General features: G+C 39.5%; 1 long non-coding RNA gene across 1 annotated transcript; it reads left to right on the forward strand.

Annotated features, from left to right (window-relative positions):
• Window positions 1-24,898: 24,898 nt before the first annotated feature.
• Window positions 24,899-25,255, forward strand: LOC140007445 (uncharacterized). Its single transcript, XR_011814758.1, has 2 exons — window positions 24,899-25,025; window positions 25,154-25,255. It is a non-coding gene; the product is annotated as an uncharacterized lncRNA (long non-coding RNA).
• Window positions 25,256-26,376: the final 1,121 nt, after the last annotated feature.

Genomic DNA, 26,376 nt, shown 5'->3' on the forward strand with positions numbered 1-26,376 from the left:
AAATACCTGCACAGGGGGTTTAACAAAGTACATCATGCACTTAAATTCCTTATTTTTTGAAAATTAATGCAACTATTACTCATGAAGAGAGCAGCGTGATTAACTTGAAAGTATATTATTTGACTCTTGGACGAAATCCTCAAATGTGTTATAAAAATTTGCCTCAGTGTGGGCTTCTTTTGTGAGATCTCCTAAACAAAATTTTGCCCCAGTATGGACCCATTTTGCAAAATCTCTCAAATGAAAATTTGCCCCAGTGTGGGCCCATTTTATTGCAAAAATTTATTTGGATGACTCTCCATTTATTTGAACAATGTAAGAAACTATGTTTCCTAATAGAAAATTTCATAAGGAATCTCTCAAAATAATACCAAATTACAGAAGATTTTTCTCACCTTAGCATCGATGCTTAGAGTAATGGGTCGCCATTTCTTGTTAGCTCGTCTTTCAAGACCAATCAAGTGATCTTATTTCTGATTTTGAGGTGGTTAAGGAAAGTGAGAAGTCAAGATTTGTCTTGTTCTTGTGCCCAAAATTGTATGTAATTCATTCAATATCACATCTTAGTGAAAGCAAAGAGTTTGTCACCTTTATTTCTTAAGAAAACTTAGTTAACATATAAGTTTTAAACTTGCAACATATGGGTAGAAACGATAGTTGAACATGTAAAAACAGATTATAGCCTTATGATCCCAAATGATTGAGGGATTCCTCAGAAGCATAATCCTCACTTTGAATTGTCATGAAGGATAAGTCAACGATGGACTTTATGAGCTTGTAATGCGGCTTGAAGACGATAGTTAAAGAGATAAGATTTTCAAGGACATTGTACCGAAGATCGCATTTCTTTCCAAAAATTGCCCTAATTTTGGACTCCAAGACCTTGAACTTTGTTTGACTCTTATTATCACTCAACAGGGACTTTCAGCATCAAATCTTTTTGCATTTTTCATTTTGCATTTATTTTTTGCCTTTTCTTTTCAAAGGTGTCCTTGCGGGTTTTCACATGATGAGTAGTATCAACCTCACACCTAATCAATTCAGAAATACATCTAAAATTTCCTGGCATCAATATATGAGCATCACTTGCCAATTAATTAGAAAGTTTCTTGATAGAGATATTGCAAAGAACAGAAGTCAGGACTTTCGGCTTTTGTAATAGGGTTTGGTGGGGTGCTTAAAAAAGTTAAGGCTTGAGAGCGGATTTCGAAAGTGATTTAAATGATCTGAGATCGCTTTGTTGTGTCAACTCTATTTTTAGGGTTAAATCAAAACCCGCCCCAATTTATTCTCAACTGAGGCTCTTTTCTCTTTCATTTTCTTCTCTCTTTTTCTTTTTGGCTTTTTGCCATTCCTTTGAAATTTTCAAAATTTGTCCCAGTTTATACTTAACCAAGGTTTTCTTTTCTTCTTTTGTCTTTTGATTTTGTTGCTTTATCACTTTTCAACTCTTGAGACTTTTCTTTTCTTTTCAACTCAAACTTGCTCCAGTGTGGGGTTTGCGATCCTCAGGGGTTGCTAAACGAAATATTTTGTTCTGAAGGTTCAAAAGGAATAACTAGGGATAGAATGTTTGATTGAAAAAGAAGAAGGCCTGACTTTTCATTCCGTTCCTTACATTAACTCTGAAAGGAAACTTTCATTAATGCGAAATTTCTTGCATGTACCTGAATTAATTAACTGAGAATGACTCCCGTTCATCCATATCTGTGAAGCATAGGTGATTTGCCGAACACTCTTTCTTCTTCTGTTCTCTTTCTCTCTTTTCTTTTCTTCTTTTTCAAAACTGAAGCCCAGGTAGAATCAAATTTCTCCAATTTGTGATTCCCTCTTTTCTTTTAATTCTAGCATTTTTGCTTTTTCCCCCTTTTAGAAAATTCTCCAATCTCCTTCCCAATGTGGGGTGCAATCGTAAGTGCTTTTGAAAAGAACCACCCATTTTAACTCAAATGAGGATGTAAGGGATAAATAGTATTTAGGTTGTAGAAATGATGGCCGAAGTATCATTTTTACACCTCATGACAACCAAAGTAATGAAATGGTCATTGAAAATCCACTCCCTTTTTGATATCTAAAAATTTTTCAATGTAGGGTAGTGATCATTAAGGCTCTTATTTGAAATGAAATTATTCTTTCAAAAGCTCAAATGGGAGAGCAAATGATAAAATCTGTATGGGTAGAGAAACGAACGCTCAAAGTATCATTCCTAAATTTTCAAAACAAACAAGAATAATGCATATTTTTGCTTTCACTTAGATGTGAATTGAATATAATTAGACACAGTGGACATTTTTCAAGCAAAGATTGCCCCAATTTGCACTTTATCAGTCAATGTGACTGGTTTTATTTTGGGGTTAAGCGAAGGAGAAAAGGTATCTCATTGGGCCTTTTGAGTGACCGTTCACCTTTTTTTTACTCTGAGAGCTCTTATTGTATAGCTCGGATCACCACTCTAGTGTACGTAAGGATTTTAGAAAACATACACTTGTGAATTTTTAGGCTGGAGGTTGAGGAAATCTCAATTTAGTTTTATTTCTTAAAATTCATCATGAAATCTCCAATGAGCAAAGGAATAAAATGTACATGAATATATACAAAACAATAATTGTCTAAAAATTTTATTGCTGAAAAAATTTAAAACAAAATTTCGCGTTCAATTATAATACAAATGAGAAGAGAAAACTTCTAAAGAGCTCCACACATATACTTTTTGTCTCCTTTTCTTTTTGGAAAAAATGTATTAACAAGTCAAATAAACAGAATTTTCCTTTGAAAAACAATTATAAAATCTTGCAGAAACTTTAGCCCAGAGCTTTCCGATGGATCTTTCATGTTTTCATTGTAGGATTTGCCCAAAAATCAAATAATACTTGTAATTTTCACACTTTATTAGATCAGAATTGTTATCAGATATAGAAAAATATTCTTTACCTTATTGAAACATTTTTATGAATGCAGGGGAGGGGGAAAACAAAAGAAAAATACCCCGAGTTAGTAGGCAAGACTTCAAAATCGGTATGCATGTCCTATGGGGGAACCTTTTTATGCCAAGGGTAGGTCTAGCATGAAAATGCAATCCTCTAGGGTAGGCACCATACAATACCTGATGAATCCGATCAACTGATTGAGTGAAAAATAATTTGAAAAAGTTTGACCAATTGGAGTGAGAAGAGACATTTGTCTTAAAAATGAGGACAAAGTCCGAATGGATTGCTTGCTTTGGTCAACACATAAAATGATGTGTAAAAAAACCTACTCTTGAAAGGATTGCAATGTCTCGCCTAATTTATTCAGTGAACCTTAGACTTAAACCCTAAAGGGGAATAAGCGGGTAAAAAGGATAGGATGAAATTGATGATTTATTCAAAATTGACTAAATTACCTTCAAAAGGGTAAAATAGTCAAATGCATTGAATGAAAATTGACTTATCCAAAATTGATCGGATTACCCTAAAAGGGATAAATTGATCAAATGAAATTGATGGTTTATTCAAAATTGACTAGATCACCCTAAAAAGAATAAACTGGTCAAATGAATTGAATGAAATTGATGATCTCTTCAAAATCGACTCGATTGCCCTAAAAATGGATAAATTGGCCAAATGAATGAAATGGATTTGATGATTTATTCGAAAATGATTAGATTGTTCTAAAATTGAATGAATTGACAAAATGGATTGGATGAAATTGATGGTTTATTCAAAAATCGATTGAATTATCTACCTATTGGTAGTTTCAAAAAAATCATTGCAATGCATTAGTCTATGAGCCTCCTAAAATCAAGATTTGGCCTCTACATTTATCGTCTCAACAGTGAGGAATCATTTGTGAATTTTTTCAAGTTAATGTCCTTTACACAAGGGAATTTCTTACCAATTTTGTTTAAAATGGCCAAAAAATGATTGTTAGATGCCCATATTCCAATGTGCAAAAATTGCTTTGTCGTCTTTGAAAAGATCGGATCCTACCTTACCTCGTGCACTACCCCATCGGACAGTACAGGAAATATAAACGTGCAAGTCTCATTGGATTATATATCCGAGACATAGGGCCGTTTGTTCCTAACACGAGATTCCCTTCTAAGGTGGATGCATGATGCCAGTTTATTAAAGCGCGTAAACATGTAGTATACAAATGAAAACGTGACCTAAAGGGACCCCTTTTGTATGCCGGGGTGAGCCTAAAATGACATGTATTTATGCTGAAAATGTGAAGTATTGAATTTAAACGTGTCACATCAAATAAGGTAGGCTCCTAGAGAGTACCATGCCAGGATTCTTATTTTTCTAGGGCTTATGAATGCAATGGAGACAAAAAACCAAGAAAAGTTAGTTCAATCAGATAAATACATATAACAAATTTGTAGCAAAGCAATACAAAGAGGTAAAGCAATAAAAGTAATTGAGGGTTGGATCCCTCCCCTCGTGAATGATGTCCCTAATAGGGTGAGGCAGACTCTGTCCTAGGTGAACTATTATGGATGCATGAGGATTGGGTTCACTAATGCATCTAGACTTGATAAGCTCAGGTTCCCGAGCTTTCAGACTTGGAAACCAAAGGTCATCACTCCCAAGGTTCCTTGTCGGTTGCTCGAGCGATTCCCCAGACATTGCTACGCACACGTCGTGTTACGGCTACATGTCTGAGTGAATCTATAAAAAATCCTCAACTTTTGACTAAAAACTAAAGGCTATCAACCCAAAGCTTAAAGCAGAAGTGTGAGAGCCCGTAAAACCCTAATATTTTTTCCTAGGGTTATTTCCCCTTTAATTGCATAATTTTGCATTTTCTGGCTTAGAAATATTTTTTTGAGAGGATTTTATGAGCAGTTATAGTTTTAAGATGATTTTTCTAGCATTGGAGAGATTTTTGAAAATTAAGAGTAAATAGTGGACGTGGGACCCACTAGTGCGATAAGTTCGGAAAAATTCGGCCAATAAGGTTAAGTTTCGGATACTGTGTAAAATTTATCGGGTGTTAAGTGATAAGTAGTGTGTGTGAAGTGATTGATGTGAGAGAGAAAAGAATGATAAGATTGCATTTAATAGGGTGACACATGTCACTTTCTTATTGGATACCTTTTATGAATCACTATTCACCTTTTGACATTTTTTTGACTTTTGACCCAACTAAGTAAATATCCAAAAATTCACCAAAAATCATCATTTTCTTCTCTTGTTGGCCGGCTCTCCTTAGCTCAAGAAGGAAGGGAACTTCTCCATTTTGCAAGCTTCCACTTGGTCCAATCTACCACAAACCAAAGCCTAGAGTTGATTTCACTCCATAAAAACTTTCCTTCTAGTGTTAGTAAGTAGTTTGGTGAGATTTGTTTGAAGGACTAAGGTGCTCCACATCTTCCTCTCTCTTGTTTCTTGGTAAGTGAAGCTTGAAACACCCTACTACCTTTAATGATGGTTATATGATGCTTAGAAGTGGCATGAGTGTGTGAAAATGTGATTTATTTCTTGATTTGAAGAGTTTTGGTGAAGTTTTTATTTTATTGGGATTTTTTCTGGTTTAATATGATCTTGATGTTGGGGGCTTGTATGATGAATTGTAATGGTTGGAAATGACTCTAGTGAGTGTGAATTGTGGTTAAATGCAATCAATTTTGGATTTGGTGTGAAATTTGAAAAGTTAGGGTTCTTGAACCCCAATTCTGTCCGGTTTTAGATCACTGTGTTAGAGGCCGAATTTGACTTTGCTCAAAACATGAAAGTTGTAGGTATTGATGAGGTTGATGTGCCTGTAAAATTTCAGGTCATTTGGATTAATGTAGAATGAGTTATGACGAAATTACTGTAGCTGTTCTGCTTTGAGCAGAATGCGAAAACTGCGATAGTAATTGGCCATTTTGACTGGAATTGGTTTGGATTTTGGAGTTGGTGTCTTCTGATGAAATGTAGCTGAGTGTCTTAGCTAACATATGCCTTTGGAATTTCGGCATTTGGACTTGTAAGGACTGAGATATACTAATTACAGTTTTTTGTGTTTTGCGAACCTGTTTTAGGAATTCTGGGTTAGTATTTGGCATTTTCGACCTAGTTAAGCTAGGAACTGGATTGAGTGGTCTTCTACATTATTGTAGCCCTGTTCCATAGCTTCGAAACGGTGGGTCTTACACCCCCAACCGATATTTGTAGTGAGAGTTGTACCATTACCGCATAATGAGTGTAAAACAGTTTTCTATTTGGGGCCAAGACTAAGGCCATTTTCTAATTTCTGGTTTGCTATTATGCTCATTTATGCATATGAAACCCTATTAGGGTTGTGAATTGGTGTTGTTTATGGCTCGGCATGGAGTCTTATTGTATGTGTTGCATGATTCTAGGGCGTGAAGGTAGTGCACGACGGCTTGGTGATCGTGGTACATGAAATACCACTTACTTGCTTGGTGAGTATACCACTCACTAAATTGTTACTATGTGGCTTTGTTAAATGTTATGTGATGCCTTGATGGCTTATTCGAATATTGAAATTGATTAAGGTGAGGGTGTACTTGACCGCCCTCACCTCTTTTGATATTGTCACTGAATGGCTACCGTTTTATTGCATTACTGAACTTGATATATTGGTTGGTGAATTCCATTTCATGGAAACTGAATTGATGTCGTTTGGACGATGTCCAACGGCCTTACTGCATTACTGAGCTCAACCCCGTTTGGTAGTCAATTGGATCGAGCCGGCGAGGGCTTGGTCGTGAAGATTGAATCGCCACGGGGACTGTACTGGGGAACCTTGTGGTAATGAGACCCTTGGTTCCGGTAAACTCGAGTATTACCAAAAATATTACTGAATGGAGTGCGGGCCCGGTTGGGGTATGTTGGGTGGAAGGAATGGAAGTAAAGAGTTGTCTACGGTTTGGTATTTTAACATTGACGGAGAGTCAATGAGGTTGGTTCAAGATTGCAAGCGTGGAAATGGGCTCTTGAGAGCCGACCGTATCCTTTTACCGTTTTGCTTCATTGCTTATTTGTGCACTTTAAATGAAGGTTCATTCTTATATGACTTTGATTGCTTATTGGGTGGTATACCACTGGGCTTTGGCTCATTCCGTGTTATTTGTTTTCCTTACAGGGATATAATTGCTTTTGAAAATGGACTGGATAGTCAATTGCCATACTGAGCTTGTAAATGTCTTTTGTATAGCTCTTGAAGTGAAACCCTAATGTATAACGGGTTCATTTCCTTTTGATAGGCAAATCGAATGTGTACTCCTTAATGAATGGTTTTGGCATGCCATTATGGTTGTAAATGTTGATTTCCGTTGTACATATATGCTTGGCTATGGTTTAGATAAATTTCGGCTTCGGTTTTCGTTTTATTTTATTTTATTTTATTTCGTGTTTTGACTTGTTTGCGCGCGATGTTATGTTCCGGAACGTTTTAGATTGACGTAAACCGTACCGTTAGTCCTGGCGAGAGCTGGGCAGGCAGTCCGCTAACCCCTTTGGTTCGCCTTAGGGGAAGGTGGGGCTGTCACAGGTGGTATCAGAGCCTAGGTTTGAATTAGCCTGGGTGTAATAGAAGTGCTCGACTTGAGGGTTTTATTGATTATGGTTTTTAAGGTTATTCATGTTGTTTATTCCTTTGCTATAGGATGGATGCCAGTGGTGACCCGAGTGACCGTCCGGCAGGAGATCGTCCTCATAGCACGTTGCCGTCGATTAAGTATCAACTTAGGCAGAAGGGGGCCGTGGTCCGTTGGAGCCCGGCCAGCCGCGTTCGACAGTGTGGGTGTCGTAGCAACTTTGCCTACCCAAATACACTAGTTTTGTCGGTGGCAAAGGAACGCGAGGAGTTTGCTAAGGAAAATACTAAGCTTGAAGCTGTGGTTACTGCGTTGGAAGCTGAGGTGACTCAGGCTAAGGCGACCAATGAGAAGCAAGCCTCGCGTATTAAAGAGCTAGAATATGACGTGCAAGAGGTCGAGGAAAGAGTTGATGATCTATGTGATCAGTTGAGAGATGCACGCGAGCGCGAGACTAAGCGAGCTCGTAAGGTCAGGGGTCGTGCTGAGGCGATCCTTAACCTATGCGACGACGGACTTGAGGAGTCTAGTGACGAGGCCTCGTATGCTGGGGCCGAGGCTGGGGAGGAGTCTACCCCATCGCCTGGGTCTCAGACCCCGGCGACTGATTAGGCCTTGATCTTAGAGGCTTCTTTTGGCTAGTGGTGGCTCTTGTGTGTATATAGGGATAGGGATAGTGCCTTAGCTAACCGTTTTGGATGTAGAGTTAGCTATGTGTAAATCTCTTTTGATAGGCCTATCCTCAGGTGGATCTTTTGTGTACGCACGTGCTTTGGCCGTACCTGACTGACTGCTTGTATATATGTTTGGCTTGTATATGTGTGTGCTTTTGATCTTGTTTGAAATGCATCGCTATGTGCTAAGTGAAAGTTTATTTGTTACTTACATGCTTTGTTACTGCTTTGGTTTAGTAATCTTGCCTAGACCAAGTATACCTTATGGAAGGAACACGAAGTGGTCGGGGACGTGGGCGCGGTATTAGGCAACCCACACCAGTTAGGGAAACGGGGGAAGCTTCTACTGGACCAAATCCTGAACCCCAGATAGACCCCAACGTTCAAATAGCTGCTGCTATGCAGCAAATGACCAACCTACTTGCACAAGTAGTGCAACAACAGGGCCAAAACCCAAACCCTAACCCCGGAAATCCTGGTAACCACGTTGAGAGCGAGGATAGAGCTCTTGAGCGTTTTCAAAAGTTTTCCCCACCAAAGTTTATTGGGGGACCCGACCCTGACGTCGCCGAGAAATGGCTGGAGAAGATGGTTGATATATTCGCGGCTTTACACTACCCGGACGAACGGCAGGTCACTTTTGCCGTGTTTCAACTGGAAGGAGCTGCCCGTTCCTGGTGGAACGTAATTAGGCAGAAATGGGAGCGAGAGCAGACACCGAGGACATGGGTGAACTTCATCCGGGAATTTAATGCCAAGTTTTTCCCTCCTCTAGTCCAGGAGAGGAAGGAAGACGAGTTTATCCGGCTCCGGCAAGGGGCTCAGACTGTGGCGGAGTATGAGAGCCAGTTTACCCGCCTGTCCAAATTTGCGCCTGAATTAATCATGACTGAGCAAAGACGAGTGAGGCGCTTCATTCAGGGCTTGAACGTTGAGATCCAGAAGGACCTCGCGGCGGCTCAAATTACCACGTTTAGCGAGGCTATGGAAAAAGCCCAACGCGTTGAGAGTGCACGGCTTCAGGTCCGAAACTTCCAGGCTAAGAAGCGTGGATTTCCTGGGAGTACGTCTGGACAAGGTGAGAAGAGCACTCCCTCCAAGTTTGGACGAGGAACTGGAGGTGGTCGTCATTCTGGACCAGGCAGAGGGACTCCGTTCAGGGGCGGCCAAGCTGGGCGAGGGCAAAGGGGAAACATCCAGAGTGGCTCGGCTTCGGCACCTCGTGGACCCTGTGGGCACTGCGGAAAGACAAACCACACCGAGGACAATTGCTGGAGGAAACTGGGGAAATGTCTGCGGTGTGGAAGTGCGGACCATCAACTGGCTACATGTCCGGTCCTGAAACAAGACGAAAAGGGGAGCCAACTACCGTCGAGAACCAATACTGGATCGGCCAAGGGAGACGGATCCAAACCAAAAGTTCCGGCTAGGGTATATTCCTTAGAGCCTCACCAGATCCCAGAGTCTTCCGAGGTGGTGGAAGGTACGATCCCTATTTTCCACCGCTTTGCCAAAGTTTTAATTGATCCTGGTGCCACTCATTCGTTTGTTAACCCTGATTTCATGTGTGGCATCGATATAAAACCTGCTAGTTTACCATATGACTTAGAGGTTAGTACACCTACGGGGAACCAACGTTTGGTGACTAGTATGGTTTATAGGGATTGCGACGTATGGATAGGTGAAAGGAGGTTTTTAGGGGACTTGATTAGCTTATCCATTAAGGGGTACGACGTGATTCTGGGTATGGACTGGTTAGCCAAATATAACGCCCAACTGGATTGTAAAACGAAAATAGTTGAATTTCGCATTCCTGGCGAGGCAACCTTAAGGTTAGATATAAGGGGTAGGTTAGCCTCATCTGCTCTCATTTCGGGCATTCGAGCTAGGAAACTGATAAGTAGAGGGGCGCAAGGATTTTTGGCCTTCTTAATTAACACCCCTACGGATAAGTTAAAAGTGGAAGACGTGGCCGTAGTGAGGGAATTTCCGGATGTGTTTCCTGATGAGTTAGTGGCCTTACCTCCGGAAAGGGAGATAGAATTCCGAATAGATCTTTTACCTGGAACCGCACCTATCTCCAAAACCCCTTACCGAATGGCGCCTGCAGAACTTAAAGAGCTTAAGTTGCAATTACAAGACCTTTTGGAGCGGGGATTCATTCACGAGAGTGAGTCTCCTTGGGGAGCTCCGGTCTTATTTGTGAAGAAAAAGGACGGAACGTTGAGGATGTGTATTGATTATAGGGGGTTGAACAACGTTACGATCAAGAACAAGTATCCACTGCCCCACATTGACGAGTTGTTTGACCAGCTGCAAGGAGCAGTGGTCTTCTCGAAGTTGGACCTCCGACAGGGATACTATCAGTTATTGATAAAGAAGGAGGACATTCCGAAAACTGCCTTCAACTCGAGATACGGGCATTACGAGTTCGCCGTTATGCCCTTTGGATTGACTAATGCTCCCGCCGCCTTCATGGACCTAATGCATAGGGTTTTTAAACCCTATCTAGACCGGTTTGTCGTGGTGTTCATTGACGACATTTTGGTCTACTCTAAGTCACGTGAGGAGCATGAGGAACATTTGAGAGTGGTGTTGCAGACCTTGAGGGAACATCAGCTATACGCCAAGTTTAGCAAATGCGAGTTCTGGTTGGAGAAAGTGGCATTTCTAGGGCACGTGATCTCTCATGAAGGTATTTCGGTGGACCCGGCGAAGGTTGAGGCCGTGACAAATTGGAAGAGGCCAGAAACCCCCACGGAAATTCGTAGCTTTCTAGGGCTAGCTGGGTACTACCGAAGGTTCATTAAGGATTTTTCCAAACTGGCAGGACCTCTAACTGACTTGACAAAGAAACATGGCCAGTTTATCTGGAACGGCCGATGCGAAACGAATTTTCAGGAATTAAAGAAAAGATTGACCATGGCTCCAGTACTGGTCTTGCCAAATGGAGTGGACGGGTTTGCAGTATATGCAGACGCGTCGCGAGAAGGATTGGGATGTGTTTTGATGCAGAACCGGAATGTGATTGCTTTTGCCTCTAGGAAATTGAAGCTTCACGAGCAGAACTATCCGACTCACGATCTAGAATTAGCTGCAGTTGTGTTTGCTTTGAAAAAGTGGAGGCATTACCTATATGGGGTGACCTTCGAAGTGTTTTCGGATCACAAGAGTCTTAGGTACCTCTTTTCCCAGAAGGAACTGAATATGAGACAACGGCGATGGATGGAATTTCTAGAGGACTACGATTGTACAATCAACTACCATCCGGGAAAGGCAAATGTAGTAGCGGATGCCTTGAGTCGTAAAGTGCAAGTAGCAGGGCTAATGATTAAGGAATGGGATTTGCTAGAATTCGTGTGCGAGTGGAAACCCTGTCTTGGGAGCCATAAGGTGATATTTGGCAATATTAGGGTTACATCCACTCTACTGGAACGTATAAAAGAGGCGCAAGGCAAGGATTTGATGGTGCGGAAGTGGAGAGAGAAAGTGGAAAAGGGAGAAACTACGGACTTCAATTTGAGTCCTGAGGGTCTTCTGAAGTATCGGAACCGAATTGTAGTACCAAAGGACGAGTCATTAAAAGCAGAAATTCTGGAGGAAGCTCATCGGTCCAAGTATACAATCCATCCGGGTAGCAGCAAGATGTATCAAGACCTGAAAGGGACCTACTGGTGGGATAATATGAAGAGGGAAATCGCGCAGTACGTGCAGAAATGTCTCATTTGCCAGCAAGTGAAGGCGGAGCATCAAAAACCATCGGGTTTGTTACAACCCTTGGAGATACCCGAGTGGAAGTGGGAAAACATCACTATGGACTTCGTTTCAGGTTTACCAAGGACGCAAAGGGGACACGATGCCGTTTGGGTGATCGTTGATCGATTAACCAAATCGGCCCATTTCTTGCCGGTGAACATGAAGTACTCAATGGACAAATTGACCCGCTTGTACATGGATGAAATTGTAAGGTTACACGGCGTGCCTGTGAGCATCGTCTCCGATCGGGATCCACGGTTCGTATCACGATTTTGGCAGAAGTTTCAAGAAACCCTGGGGACGAAACTCAACTTGAGCACTACTTATCATCCTCAGACGGATGGCCAGTCGGAACGGACGATTCAAACTCTTGAGGACATGCTACGAACGTGCATTCTGGACTTTGGAGGCAGTTGGGGTCAGCACATGACCTTTGTGGAGTTCGCGTACAACAATAGCTTTCATTCATCGATTCAAATGGCTCCGTACGAAGCTCTCTACGGACGCAAGTGCCGCTCACCGATTTACTGGGATGAGGTTGGCGAAAAGAAGGCACTGGACCCGACAACTATTCCATGGATGGAAGAGGCTCACGAGAAGGTCAAGTTGATAAGGCAACGACTTCAAACCGCCCAGAGTCGCCAAAAAAGCTACGCGGATAACCGAAGGAAGGATTTGGAATTTGAAGTTGGAGATCAAGTATTTCTTAAGATCACACCCTTACGAAGTCTTACAACGGGGAAAGGAAAGAAGCTTCAACCGCGGTACGTCGGACCCTACAAGATCCTTCAAAGGGTTGGAGCGGTCGCGTATCGATTGGAACTGCCATCCAGTCTATCTCGAATCCACGATGTCTTTCACGTCTCGATGCTAAAGAAGTATCATCCAGACCCATCTCATGTGTTGCAACCGGAGGATATCGAAGTGGATGAATCACTGGCTTATGAAGAGAAACCAGTCCAAGTACTCGATCGAAAAGTCAAAGAGCTCAGAAACAAGAAGATTCCGCTAGTGAAAGTGTTATGGAGAAACCACGGAGTGGAGGAAGCTACTTGGGAAATGGAAGAGGAAATGCGAAAGAAATACCCAAACCTTTTCGGGAATTAAGGTGAGAAATTTCGAGGACGAAATTCTTTTAAGGGGGGGAGAGTGTGAGAGCCCGTAAAACCCTAATATTTTTTCCTAGGGTTATTTCCCCTTTAATTGCATAATTTTGCATTTTCTGGCTTAGAAATATTTTTTTTAGAGGATTTTATGAGCAGTTATAGTTTTAAGATGATTTTTCTAGCATTGGAGAGATTTTTGAAAATTAAGAGTAAATAGTGGACGTGGGACCCACTAGTGCGATAAGTTCGGAAAAATTCGGCCAATAAGGTTAAGTTTCGGATACTGTGTAAAATTTATCGGGTGTTAAGTGATAAGTAGTGTGTGTGAAGTGATTGATGTGAGAGAGAAAAGAATGATAAGATTGCATTTAATAGGGTGACACATGTCACTTTCTTATTGGATACCTTTTATGAATCACTATTCACCTTTTGACATTTTTTTGACTTTTGACCCAACTAAGTAAATATCCAAAAATTCACCAAAAATCATCATTTTCTTCTCTTGTTGGCCGGCTCTCCTTAGCTCAAGAAGGAAGGGAACTTCTCCATTTTGCAAGCTTCCACTTGGTCCAATCTACCACAAACCAAAGCCTAGAGTTGATTTCACTCCATAAAAACTTTCCTTCTAGTGTTAGTAAGTAGTTTGGTGAGATTTGTTTGAAGGACTAAGGTGCTCCACATCTTCCTCTCTCTTGTTTCTTGGTAAGTGAAGCTTGAAACACCCTACTACCTTTAATGATGGTTATATGATGCTTAGAAGTGGCATGAGTGTGTGAAAATGTGATTTATTTCTTGATTTGAAGAGTTTTGGTGAAGTTTTTATTTTATTGGGATTTTTTCTGGTTTAATATGATCTTGATGTTGGGGGCTTGTATGATGAATTGTAATGGTTGGAAATGACTCTAGTGAGTGTGAATTGTGGTTAAATGCAATCAATTTTGGATTTGGTGTGAAATTTGAAAAGTTAGGGTTCTTGAACCCCAATTCTGTCCGGTTTTAGATCACTGTGTTAGAGGCCGAATTTGACTTTGCTCAAAACATGAAAGTTGTAGGTATTGATGAGGTTGATGTGCCTGTAAAATTTCAGGTCATTTGGATTAATGTAGAATGAGTTATGACGAAATTACTGTAGCTGTTCTGCTTTGAGCAGAATGCGAAAACTGCGATAGTAATTGGCCATTTTGACTGGAATTGGTTTGGATTTTGGAGTTGGTGTCTTCTGATGAAATGTAGCTGAGTGTCTTAGCTAACATATGCCTTTGGAATTTCGGCATTTGGACTTGTAAGGACTGAGATATACTGATTACAGTTTTTTGTGTTTTGCGAACCTGTTTTAGGAATTCTGGGTTAGTATTTGGCATTTTCGACCTATTTAAGCTAGGAACTGGATTGAGTGGTCTTCTACATTATTGTAGCCCTGTTCCATAGCTTCGAAACGGTGGGTCTTACACCCCCAACCGATATTTGTAGTGAGAGTTGTACCATTACCGCATAATGAGTGTAAAACAGTTTTCTATTTGGGGCCAAGACTAAGGCCATTTTCTAATTTCTGGTTTGCTATTATGCTCATTTAAACATATGAAACCCTATTAGGGTTGTGAATTGGTGTTGTTTATGGCTCGCCATGGAGTCTTATTGTATGTGTTGCATGATTCTAGGGCGTGAAGGTAGTGCACGACGGCTTGGTGATCGTGGTACATGAAATACCACTTACTTGCTTGGTGAGTATACCACTCACTAAATTGTTACTATGTGGCTTTGTTAAATGTTATGTGATGCCTTGATGGCTTATTCGAATATTGAAATTGATTAAGGTGAGGGTGTACTTGACCGCCCTCACCTCTTTTGATATTGTCACTGAATGGCTACCGTTTTATTGCATTACTGAACTTGATATATTGGTTGGTGAATTCCATTTCATGGAAACTGAATTGATGTCGTTTGGACGATGTCCAACGGCCTTACTGCATTACTGAGCTCAACCCCGTTTGGTAGTCAATTGGATCGAGCCGGCGAGGGCTTGGTCGTGAAGATTGAATCGCCACGGGGACTGTACTGGGGAACCTTGTGGTAATGAGACCCTTGGTTCCGGTAAACTCGAGTATTACCAAAAATATTACTGAATGGAGTGCGGGCCCGGTTGGGGTATGTTGGGTGGAAGGAATGGAAGTAAAGAGTTGTCTACGGTTTGGTATTTTAACATTGACGGAGAGTCAATGAGGTTGGTTCAAGATTGCAAGCGTGGAAATGGGCTCTTGAGAGCCGACCGTATCCCTTTACCGTTTTGCTTCATTGCTTATTTGTGCACTTTAAATGAAGGTTCATTCTTATATGACTTTGATTGCTTATTGGGTGGTATACCACTGGGCTTTGGCTCATTCCGTGTTATTTGTTTTCCTTACAGGGATATAATTGCTTTTGAAAATGGACTGGATAGTCAATTGCCATACTGAGCTTGTAAATGTCTTTTGTATAGCTCTTGAAGTGAAACCCTAATGTATAACGGGTTCATTTCCTTTTGATAGGCAAATCGAATGTGTACTCCTTAATGAATGGTTTTGGCATGCCATTATGGTTGTAAATGTTGATTTCCGTTGTACATATATGCTTGGCTATGGTTTAGATAAATTTCGGCTTCGGTTTTCGTTTTATTTTATTTTATTTTATTTCGTGTTTTGACTTGTTTGCGCGCGATGTTATGTTCCGGAACGTTTTAGATTGACGTAAATCGTACCGTTAGTCCTGGCGAGAGCTGGGCAGGCAGTCCGCTAACCCCTTTGGTTCGCCTTAGGGGAAGGTGGGGCTGTCACAAGAAGATTGAGTGACCCCTCGGATCATACTACGCACACGTCGTGTCGCGATCACACGTCAAAGTGGGTCGCCTAATCCTAATAGGGTGGAGTGGCGTGACAAGCCCCTAAAAGAAAAAATAAAGGAGTGATAAATAATAAAACGTATGCACGTATGCTAGTGCTCTTTTTTGGAGGGGAGGGATCGAGAACCAACGCGAGACTCTAAGGTATTATCACCACCCAAATGCAATGCAAAGCGTGGGATAAACATAAATAAACCATCCATCCATCACATCAATCGTACGCAAATGGGTAAGGGAGTGAGTTGTTACGCGCAAAATGCAAAAAATTCTAAAAAAGGAAAAATACAACCCTAAACATCCAAATGCGATATATGAAAAGGTTAAAAGAAGAAAAAGATTGACTAAATCAAATTTGCTCGGACTCTCTAAGTCCCTAGTGGAGTCGCCAACTGTTGCGCCCCATTTTTTACTAAGAAAAATAAAAGACGAGTTTAGCAAAATGGCTTTTGATTCAATTTTTTATTAAAAAATAAATTTTTGATTTAAAAAGAAAATGAAAAACATGGGTCTAAATGGGACTTGAAAATGCTATGATTTGACCCAAAATATAGTTTAAAAAGGGTTTTTTGAATGAAAAATAGAGTCGCCACTTGGTATAGAGTTAAGGTGTACCAAGTCACCAAAAAATGAATTTTTAAATAAGCAAGTAGAAAACCCTTTTTAAACGACTCCAAGTCTATGAAAATCAGAGAAAAAGATTCGGGAGTCACATTTAAAGAAAGGGAAGGCAAGGATAAGAATCCAAGGCACCATTTCAACCTAGCCAAGGCTAGTTGCGTGATTTAGTCAAAGATTTTCTTATTTTACCCTTAAGATTTATCACATTTGGATGTACTATATGAATGCATACCCTAGACCTAGGAGGGTGGCGGGGGGTCGAAATGTATCTTCAAAGTTTACTTGGTACCAATCACATTAATTGTGACGCCCAATAAAGACTCTTCGAAAAAGTCACGAATAATGCAAGTCATGAGACTCGAAAGAAAGAAAACGTAAAGAAAATAATAATAATATACAAATGTGTATGATCTAAAGGAATGCATCTTAATGGGTGCGGGGGACTTATACTCGTGACTTTCAATGTTCCCTTTAATAGAGGGAATACGAGCATGCTAAAGTTAGAAAAGCCAAACTCGTCTATATCCCATATCCAAGGGGTAACTCCCTAACCTACGCAAGCAAATGAGCTAGTCTAAAATGAGAATGCAGCCCTAAATGTGTAGGAGAGCATGCAAAATGAGAAATACTAAAAGGATGAATGAATGAAATGTAGTGAAGGCATGAAGATATGACACTAACGGAAAAGAGGGACGGCCCTATTGGGTCTAGCGTTGGACTAACCCTTTACTAACGCTCTCTCACAAACATTGGATTTGTGAGGGCTCGAGGGGAAGATCATGACTAGCATTGGACTAGCCACGGTAACGTGCATTCCATCCACATAATCAGATATAGTACTAAAAGCAAATAGACATGCACGGCACATATTTTCACGTAACACATAGGCATGTTCATCTAGATGCAGAAGCCTAAGGAAAGCGGTAACACATAGCACATAGGCATGCAAACCACACAAAGTAAAATGGAGCAAATGAACCCCTAACTATTACACTTGAGGAGGCCCTACTACAATCTAAGGGGAAAAGGATAAAATAAAATAATTAAATCACTAACTATTACAACTTTGGCATTCAAGTGCCTTTCGAATGATCAAAATTAAAAAATAAATACACAAGACTAAAACAAATAAAGTGGATAAATAAATAAATAAATAAAATGAAAACATTCAAAAGGCATGCAATTAAGCACATAAATCACGTAGGGCAAGTAGGGTCAAATAAAGTGAGAAATAAGGGATAGGGTGTACCTCCCTTGAATTGGGGCTCTAATGAAATGAAACCACTTATTTGCCCCCCAAAATACAAAGAAAAGGTCAAGAATCATTTTAATTAACGAATAATCACAAAAGATACAAAGGAATCGTGAAATTGAATCAATTAAATCATATAAACAACCCACATTCAAGATGTCAAAAGAATAAAAGACTTGATTGCAAACATTAACAAAGTTTTGAGGTCCAAAATAAAAGAAAAATAAAGTTTAGGGACCTATTTGCAATTAAACCTGGGACCCATTTGAAAGAAATTAAAAGTTTTTCGAGCCATAGTAACATTAAATAGAAATTAAGGGGTTAAAGGCAACTTTTCTTTTTGATTTGCATGCAAACTACGTAGAAGAAGCTTTCCTTAATAGCATTTCGCATGCAATTTCTTTCTGCAACTTCATTTCTGATCACTTGAATGCAATCTCCTTTCCATCCCAAAACAACTAATCTCAACCAAACATCAAAGCCTTATTCCAAGTAACAACACAGAATTTTAACATCCCACCAAGCAACAGAATGCAATCACAGAAATGCAAACCTCTTAGCAACTTATGGAACCAGCATAATGAAAACAGCAGGTGAGCAAAATAATAACAAACAACAACATTTTCTTCGTACACTTGGAGAAATGGAAACTAATATGATGAAGCAATTACAAACCAAATGGCAAGCTTCAATGCTAACAAATGCAAATGAGTGTGGAGCTTTTGAATTGCTCTGTAACAGCTTTATAAGCTGCGGATTTCATGAGCTGCAAACCGTGATGCAGCAAAAATGAAAAATGGTCCCAACTAACATGGAACTCGCGGTTTCATGCAGCAAAAGAGAATAAAGCCCTTAACAGACTTATGAGACTTAGGAAGTCGCTAGTAGAATGCAAACAAGCAAAAGAAGAAGGACCGCAATGTGGACATGCAAGTAATCAAAGGAGCAATGGGGGAAATACATCAGCCAATGGAAATGCAAACCAGCAAATTTTTGCTGTCTTTAATTGTCTTCAAGAAACGTAGTTCCACGGAAAACCATATCAGCAATTTTTCCCATCAAATACCTACTAAACCATTATCTAATGCAAAAAAACAGCAAGAACCGACTCCAAAAATCCTTGTTTCTTTTCCTCTCTCCAACTAACAAGCACAAGCTAGCCAGAATCCACCTCACATGTATACAGAAAGATGCACGAAATCTCATTTTTTTTTTTATTCAAGACTTTGTTTAGGCATTTTATCAAACACTAAATGGGCATGGAAATTTCAGCAATTCCCTACTCAAATGAGGTCTCGGTTGGCCCAAAATTGTTCAATGAACAAGAGATTTCAGTCCAATTCAGCATATAAGGCACATACAATCCAAAATTGTGAGCAATCAACATAATTGCACGGCAGACATGCTTTGAGATTTTCCAATGTTTATACTAAAATGGAACTGAAATTCAAAGAGGGGAGACAGCTTACAATGCTTTCTTGGTGAAATTCGCAGGCGGCAATGGCAAGTTGCGGTGGCGGTGGTGAATTCCGGTAGCAGCAGCGGCGACAGCAACTCCTTGCCGATTAGACGATGCTTGGTCTTTCCTTTGCTTTGAAGCTTTTCGCAGCCTTGCTCCTCCGCTCTTCTCTGCTGCCGCGGCTTCCTCCCTGAACAGGTTCCCCATCTGGGCTAGTGACATCGACGGCCTTGGTACAGCCATCACCACTTTGCTCCGCCTCAAACCCGACGGCTTCCCTTTTGCTTGTCCGCCATCTCCTTTCCTTATCCTCTGTTTTGCTCAGCCCCCCAAACCTCTCCCCGTCGATTTTTCTTTTCCTTTCTTCCCCAGTTCACCGAAGCCCTCCGTTTCTTTTTGTTTTCTTTTCTTTCGTTGCTTTCGTTGCCGATCGAAACCCTAGCCGCCATAACTCCCCTCTATTTTCTTCCTCTGTTTTTTTCTTCTTCCGCTTTTCACTAGCCCCCTCTTCCGCCCTCATCTTTCTCTTCTATTTCTGTTTTCTCTTTCTCAGCCGCCCAGCCTCCCAAACGAAAACTCTGATCCTTTTCCTCCTACTCTGTTTTCTTTTTTCAGCTACACCCACCGTCCGCTGCCTATTTTTTCCTCCCTTTGGTTTTCCTCAGCTCCCCAGTCGTCGTGTCCTATTTCCCTGCTCCACCGCCCCTATTCTGGTTCTTCTTTTTTCCTTTTCTTTTGCTCCCTCTTTTTCCTTTTTCCCCCTAGCCGGCCATCCCCATTCTTCTTTTTCTTTTATTTTATTTTCAAAATTCCTTAAGCCCCCAAGTGTCAAGACACCTAATCCCTTAGGTGTTGTGTTGTCCAAAATACAAAGGGACACTTGTCCCAATGCATGCCTCGCACTTGCCATTTTTTACTAATTTTTTTTTTCTTTTTTTTTCTTTTTCTTTTTTCTTCTTTTTTCCTTTTTTCCTGAAATGAAGGAAAAATAAATAATAAAATAAAATAAACCTAAAATTGAAACAAATAAAGCTAAAATCAAATAAAGTTTGAAAATCAAAAATTTGGTGTCTACAGTGTGAACCGACGTGTACCGTTCACTACCGATTGAAATACCACTTTATTACCTTAATCTCCTTGTTTTAGTTGAGCTAATTAGCTCTTAATTAGCCCTTAAGTCAGTCACCATTATTGACTAAGGAAACGAGAGATATTTTGGTGAAAATATTTGTGATTAAGCCATTTGTCGAAAATCCAACCAAGGTCTTGACCAAGACATTTTCCTTTCTTCTTATCTTTCTTCTTGGCTTATTTTTCTTCATTTTCCTTCATCTTGGTCATGACTTATAAGAGGAAAAAGAAAAGAGTGAAGACCACTTCATTTCAATCTTGATTCCTAGCTTAGTTGAGTGAAAAATCAAGAATCTAAACCGATTAATCCTTTCTTTAAGCACTTGGGAAGTTTGGTGTGCTAAAAGTTTACAAGAAGAGGTGGTGGATATCTCTTGCAAGCATCTTAATGAGGTATTATGGCTGTCCACCCTATTTCTATCCCTTAAGCTTGTTTAAGTTTGTATAACAACTTAAATTCTTGGCTAATGCTAGTTATCTAAGTAGTTTTGATGGTGGATTTTGAGTTAGGGTTTGGATGGTTCAGTTGTATTCCTTGTTGTTTAGAGAGCATGTGATGTCTATAATCTTGTATAACAAGTTGAAGTAGTGGTTCAAGCAAGAAATGTGAAGTTTATACATTGAATGCATTAATTTCCAGATTTAAGGATTTCAAATGCTCTGTTCAGACCAGTTATATTCGTGTATGATGGAGGCCGAATTGGGTTTAGGTTAAAACATGAAAGTTGTAGAAAATGAGGTTTTATAACTTCCTACAACATTTCAGCTGAATCTGAGCACTGTAGCATGTGAAATGATAAAAATACCCTTGACTGCCATAGGTATAGTTTTGCGGATAGTTTTGACATTTCATCATTCTGGCTACATTTTTTCACCTTGATTCGTATCAAATTAGCCTTTGGCCAAAACACAAAACTTTTAACCCTATGTTTTAGCTTTCCAATGCATCCAAAAACACCTCAAACGGAATTGTGTGGCCTGAGTTATTGTCATTTGAATTTAGTGCTAACAATCATGCTGACAAGGACATTCTGGTTCTGAAATCTTTAAATTCAACCTTGATCAATTGTGAACTGGATTGAGTGGTTTTCATGAAAATTGTAGCCCTTTGTCATAGTTTCGAAATGTATAAAGGTCATACCAATCCAATAAACGTAACTCGAGTTGTGAATAAAATGTTATAAGATGTCGAATCTGCCATTTAGTCTTTTGCCTTCAAAACTTGATTTCCGATTGGATTATTATGCTTGTGTTGTACTTGGATGATTTTGAGCCATTGAATGGCTATTGTAATGAGATTGATTATTTGTATGTGTTTTGGGGCTAAATTAAGAAAAACAATGAAACCATAAATGGCTGAAAAATAGGTAAACACAAAGGGCGTACTGCCCAAATTTTCACTTTAGGACTAGGTAGATATTAGAGGTGGCAATTTGGATTGAAATCCATTTATCCATCCATATAATCCATAATTAAATGGATTTGGATTATCCATTTATAATGTTGGTTTTAAATGGTTGATCAAAATAAAACCATTAAATTAAATGGATTTATATGGATTATCCACAAAAACCACATATATCCATTTACTTAAAAACCAAATAAAAGAAACGGACAACAAATGACTAAAAAAGGAGCTATCCTAAAATTGAACGTTGGAATATGAAAGAGCCGTCCCCGTGCTCCCTCTTTTTCACCGGTTTCAGTCCCTCCTTCGCCGCCACCGCCGTCACCTCCCATTCCCCTCTGCTCTAATCGCTACTTAACTAAATCCATCCTTTCTGTCTGAATCCTCCTAAAATTTTACCCAACCCAAGATCCCAAATCGAGTGAGGATGAATTTTGCGGGCAAGTGATCGGGGGTAAATCTTCATCCTTTTCTTGCTGATATCTTCGTCTTTATTTTCCATTTGCGCTTAAATTGTTTGATAATTAGGAGGGAACGGGTCTGTCTCTGTTTCTGGTTCTAGGTTGTTGAGTTTCCAATCAATATTTGTTAAATCAAAGCTTTTGGGCTGGCTAATTAACTTGAATTATTAGGGTTATTGCATTTCATTTGCATGTGGCTAGCTGCTGTGACGACTAGGAGTTGTAGGTATTTTGGTTGTAATGCTAAAACGAGTGAGATTCGGTTGGCTTTGAAGCAAACCCATTACTTTTTCCTAACTATTCCTTGTGGAGGATTAGAGTGCAAGCCTGGCACCACAGAATTTGCGGTTCAGAAATCCCAACTGAGTTGGGAAGGGACTTGTCAATTGGCACTACAAGATAAAATGGATACTTCAACGAGAGCTTCCCTGGAGTCTCTGATACTTGGAATGAGATTTTGTACAATATTTTTATCTAGAATGATTCATGTTATAGCAGACAACTAATTCCCAGGTCCTCATTCCTAGTTGAATTCATTACTGTGATGAGGACATTAGGAAATCTAGTTAGAGTTGTTATGTCTAACATTAATTAGAAGACATGACATATGATTGCATACATCGAAATCTGGCAAACTGATCAATAATTTAGTTTTTAGAGTAAGTAATGCACCTCCAGATTCTCATATAGGAAGCTTCCCTGCTCTAGAGTAACCAAAAATGCAAGCTTGGGATTTCTGGACTTCTAAATGCTTAATGTTATCTTAATCCTTTCCTCTAACTAGTATTTTTTTGCTGTCATTTTGCACTTAATGAGATCTGAATTTTTTTTCTATTCTTTGGTGCAATGAATATTAGGTACTTGTTCCAATGGAAGGAGAAGAAGAGCACAATGTTGAGCGAGTTTCATCAACAGATTCTATACCTGAAAGTGGAGAGGCTACCGGAGAATGTTCAGCCAAGCGAATTAGGAGGCAAACATCAATTGCTTGGGATGGTTTTGATACTGTAGCAGTGACTGCTGATGGAAGGAAAAAAGTTAAGTGTAAATGGTGTGCACAAGCATATTTATTAAAAGGTAATTTTGGAACATCTAATATGCTCAAGCATTTTGATTCTTGCAAGTGGAGAGAGTTGAAGAATACAAGCTTTGGGGCTCCTTTGGATCAACATATGTATCGTGAAAAAATTGCAGTTGCTATTATAAAACACAATTACCCTTTTGAATTTGTGGAACATGAGGGCATTCAAGATCTGCATAACTTCTTATGTGAAGAGGCAAAACCTGTATCAAGAAACACAATCAAAGCAGATGTTGTGAGAATGTACTTGAGAGAAAAAGAAACTCTTAAACATGCCTTAGAGAATGTGAAGAGTAGAATATGTTTCACATTCGATCTATGGAGTTCATCCACTACAGATGGTTACTTGGCACTTACGGCTCATTATATTGATGAAAATTGGGTGCTCCAAAAACGGATATTGAATTTTCGTCATATTCCTCCACCACATAATGGTGTCTCTTTGGCAACAGGGGTAATGGATTTACTCAGAGAATGGGGAATTGAAAAGAAAATTTTCTCATTGACTATGGATAATGCAGCCTACAATGATGTTTTGGTGAATGTTTTGAAGCGTCATTTGAGGATTGCTGGTCCGTTGGTGTGTGATGGAGAATTCTTTCATGTACGTTGTGGAGCACACATTCTAAACTTGATAGTAAAAGCAGGTTTAGAAATAGTTGAGCAACCTCTTTCAAAAATACGGGAATCTGTCAAGTATGTTCGGTCAAGTGAAGCAAGAAAAGTCAAATTTGCTGAATGCATTGCTAGAGTCTCTATCAATTACAAAAAGAAAGTTCGACAAGATATTTCAATAAGATGGAATTCAACATATCTTATGTGTGAATCTGCTTTGGAGCATCGAGGAACATTTCAAGAATTGCAGTTAGTTGATTCAAATTATAAATGGTTTCCAACAGATGAAGAGTGGAAAAAGGTTCATCGCATATCTCTGTTTTTAAAATCGTTTTATGATATCACTACATTGTTTTCTGGATCTCATTAACCTACTGCTAATTTATATTTTCATGGGGTTTGGAAAATTCAGCAGTTGATTTGTGAAGAAATGCATAGTCAAGATGATCATTTTGTGCAAATGGCTATGAAAATGCATGATAAATTTAACAAATATTGGGAGTGTTACAGTTTTGTTTTGAGTTTTGCTGTGATATTGGATCCACGTTTTAAGTTGCAATGGGTAGAATTTTGTTTGACAAAGATATACCCGAGAACTTTTTCTGCACGTGTGAGGGAGATTCGTGAGAAACTGCATTTGATGTTTGATGATTATATGCAATTATATCCCTCAGTTATGGTAGATTCATCACAAGTAGCATCTTCTAGTGAGGGAGTTTTTTCTAATCTTGCTGATGAAATAGATGAGTTTACCATGTATGAAAGTGAACACTATAATTTGAACAGGAATACATCACAGTTGGATTTGTATTTAAATGAGAATAGGCTTCCGGCAAAAGAAGATTTGGATGTTCTTCAATTTTGGAAAGAAAATAAAAATCGATATCCAGTGATTTCATTGATGGCACGAGACATTTTGAGTATTCCTATTACTACAGTGGCTTCAGAGTCCGCTTTCAGCATTGGCGGTCGGATTATCAACAAATATCGTAGTACCATCTTGCCAGAGAATGTAGAAGCTTTAATATGCACTAAAGATTGGTTATATGGTGAAAAATGTAAGTATTTTATATATTCTTTGTTTTGTTAAAAATTTCTTTTACTGCACATAATATTTATAGTAGTTAAATTATTATTTTTCTTTATTTAGAAATGACGTATTTGCTGTTTTATGATATTAATATAGTTTCACAAGAAAATGCCGAGGAAGAAGCTGCATTAATTACAGATTTTGCTCCATTAGTTACAAAACTTCTTGGCTCCAATAGGGAGGTTTACGAAGAGGAAATCTAGTCATATGACTTATTGGATTGCTCAAAGGTAATGTGGTTACTGATTTATGAAGCAATTAAGTATTTTATTAGAGTGCCTTCATGGATGATTGGATGGGATTGTAGACTCTTAGCTGTTGCTTATTTGGTATGGTTTCTAGTTTTGCAGCTTCTTGATAGGGCCCTTTGTTTGTGTCTTCTTTCACTCCTTTGGGACTAGTATTCACTGCCCTTGCTGGATCCCTCTTTCTAAAAGAGGAGCTGTGTTGGGGAAGGTTATGATCTATAGCACTACAAACTTCTCAGTGGCAGCATCATATGCTTCCTAGGCCATGTTGTGTGTAATTTTTTAGCATGCATACTTTCTCTGCACTTTTGTTTAGACCATATCTCTACCAAGAAAATTTTAATCATATTAGCATTTCTTTATAGCATCCTCTAATCTCTTTTTCTGTTTGTTCTTATTTCTTGCAAACTTTTGTGTTTAAATCTAACTTTTGTGAACTTTTTTTAATGTCGAAGTTAAAGGAGTATTTAGCTCACATGCACTACAGCTGAAATCAAGTACTTGAGCTGTAATGCATTTCTGAATTATGACAAGTAGTTGGAATTGCATACATAAATTGTAAAGCATTTAACTTCTGCATTCATATGCTTCTTTTGCCCGCTGCAGGTACCATGCCATTACCAGTTCTTACTACAGAGGAGCTGTTGGTGCTTTACTTGTGTATGATGTCACTAGACGTTCTACCTTTAAGAATGTTGAGAGGTGGTTGAGGGAATTGAGAGATCATACTGACCCTAATGTTGTAGTTATGCTCATGGAAACAAATATGATCTTCGACATCTTGTAGCAGTTTCAACTGAGGATGGTAAAGCTTTAGCAGAGAGGGAGAGCCTCTTTTTCATGGAGACATCTGCACTGGAAGCAACCAATGTGGAAAATGCATTTGCTGAAGTCCTGACACAAATATACCGCATTGTGAGTAGGAAGGCAGTCGAGGCCAGTGATGAAGGTGCTCCTTCATCTGTTCCTCCTAAAGGAGAGACAATCAATATCAAAGATGAGGGATCTTCTTGGAAGAGATTGGATGCTGTTCAAGCTAGAGCTTGCATGGAAATCTTCAAGGACAATGGC

This window comes from Coffea arabica, chromosome 5c, assembly GCF_036785885.1.
Source record: "Coffea arabica cultivar ET-39 chromosome 5c, Coffea Arabica ET-39 HiFi, whole genome shotgun sequence".
NCBI classification, from domain to species: domain Eukaryota; kingdom Viridiplantae; phylum Streptophyta; class Magnoliopsida; order Gentianales; family Rubiaceae; genus Coffea; species Coffea arabica.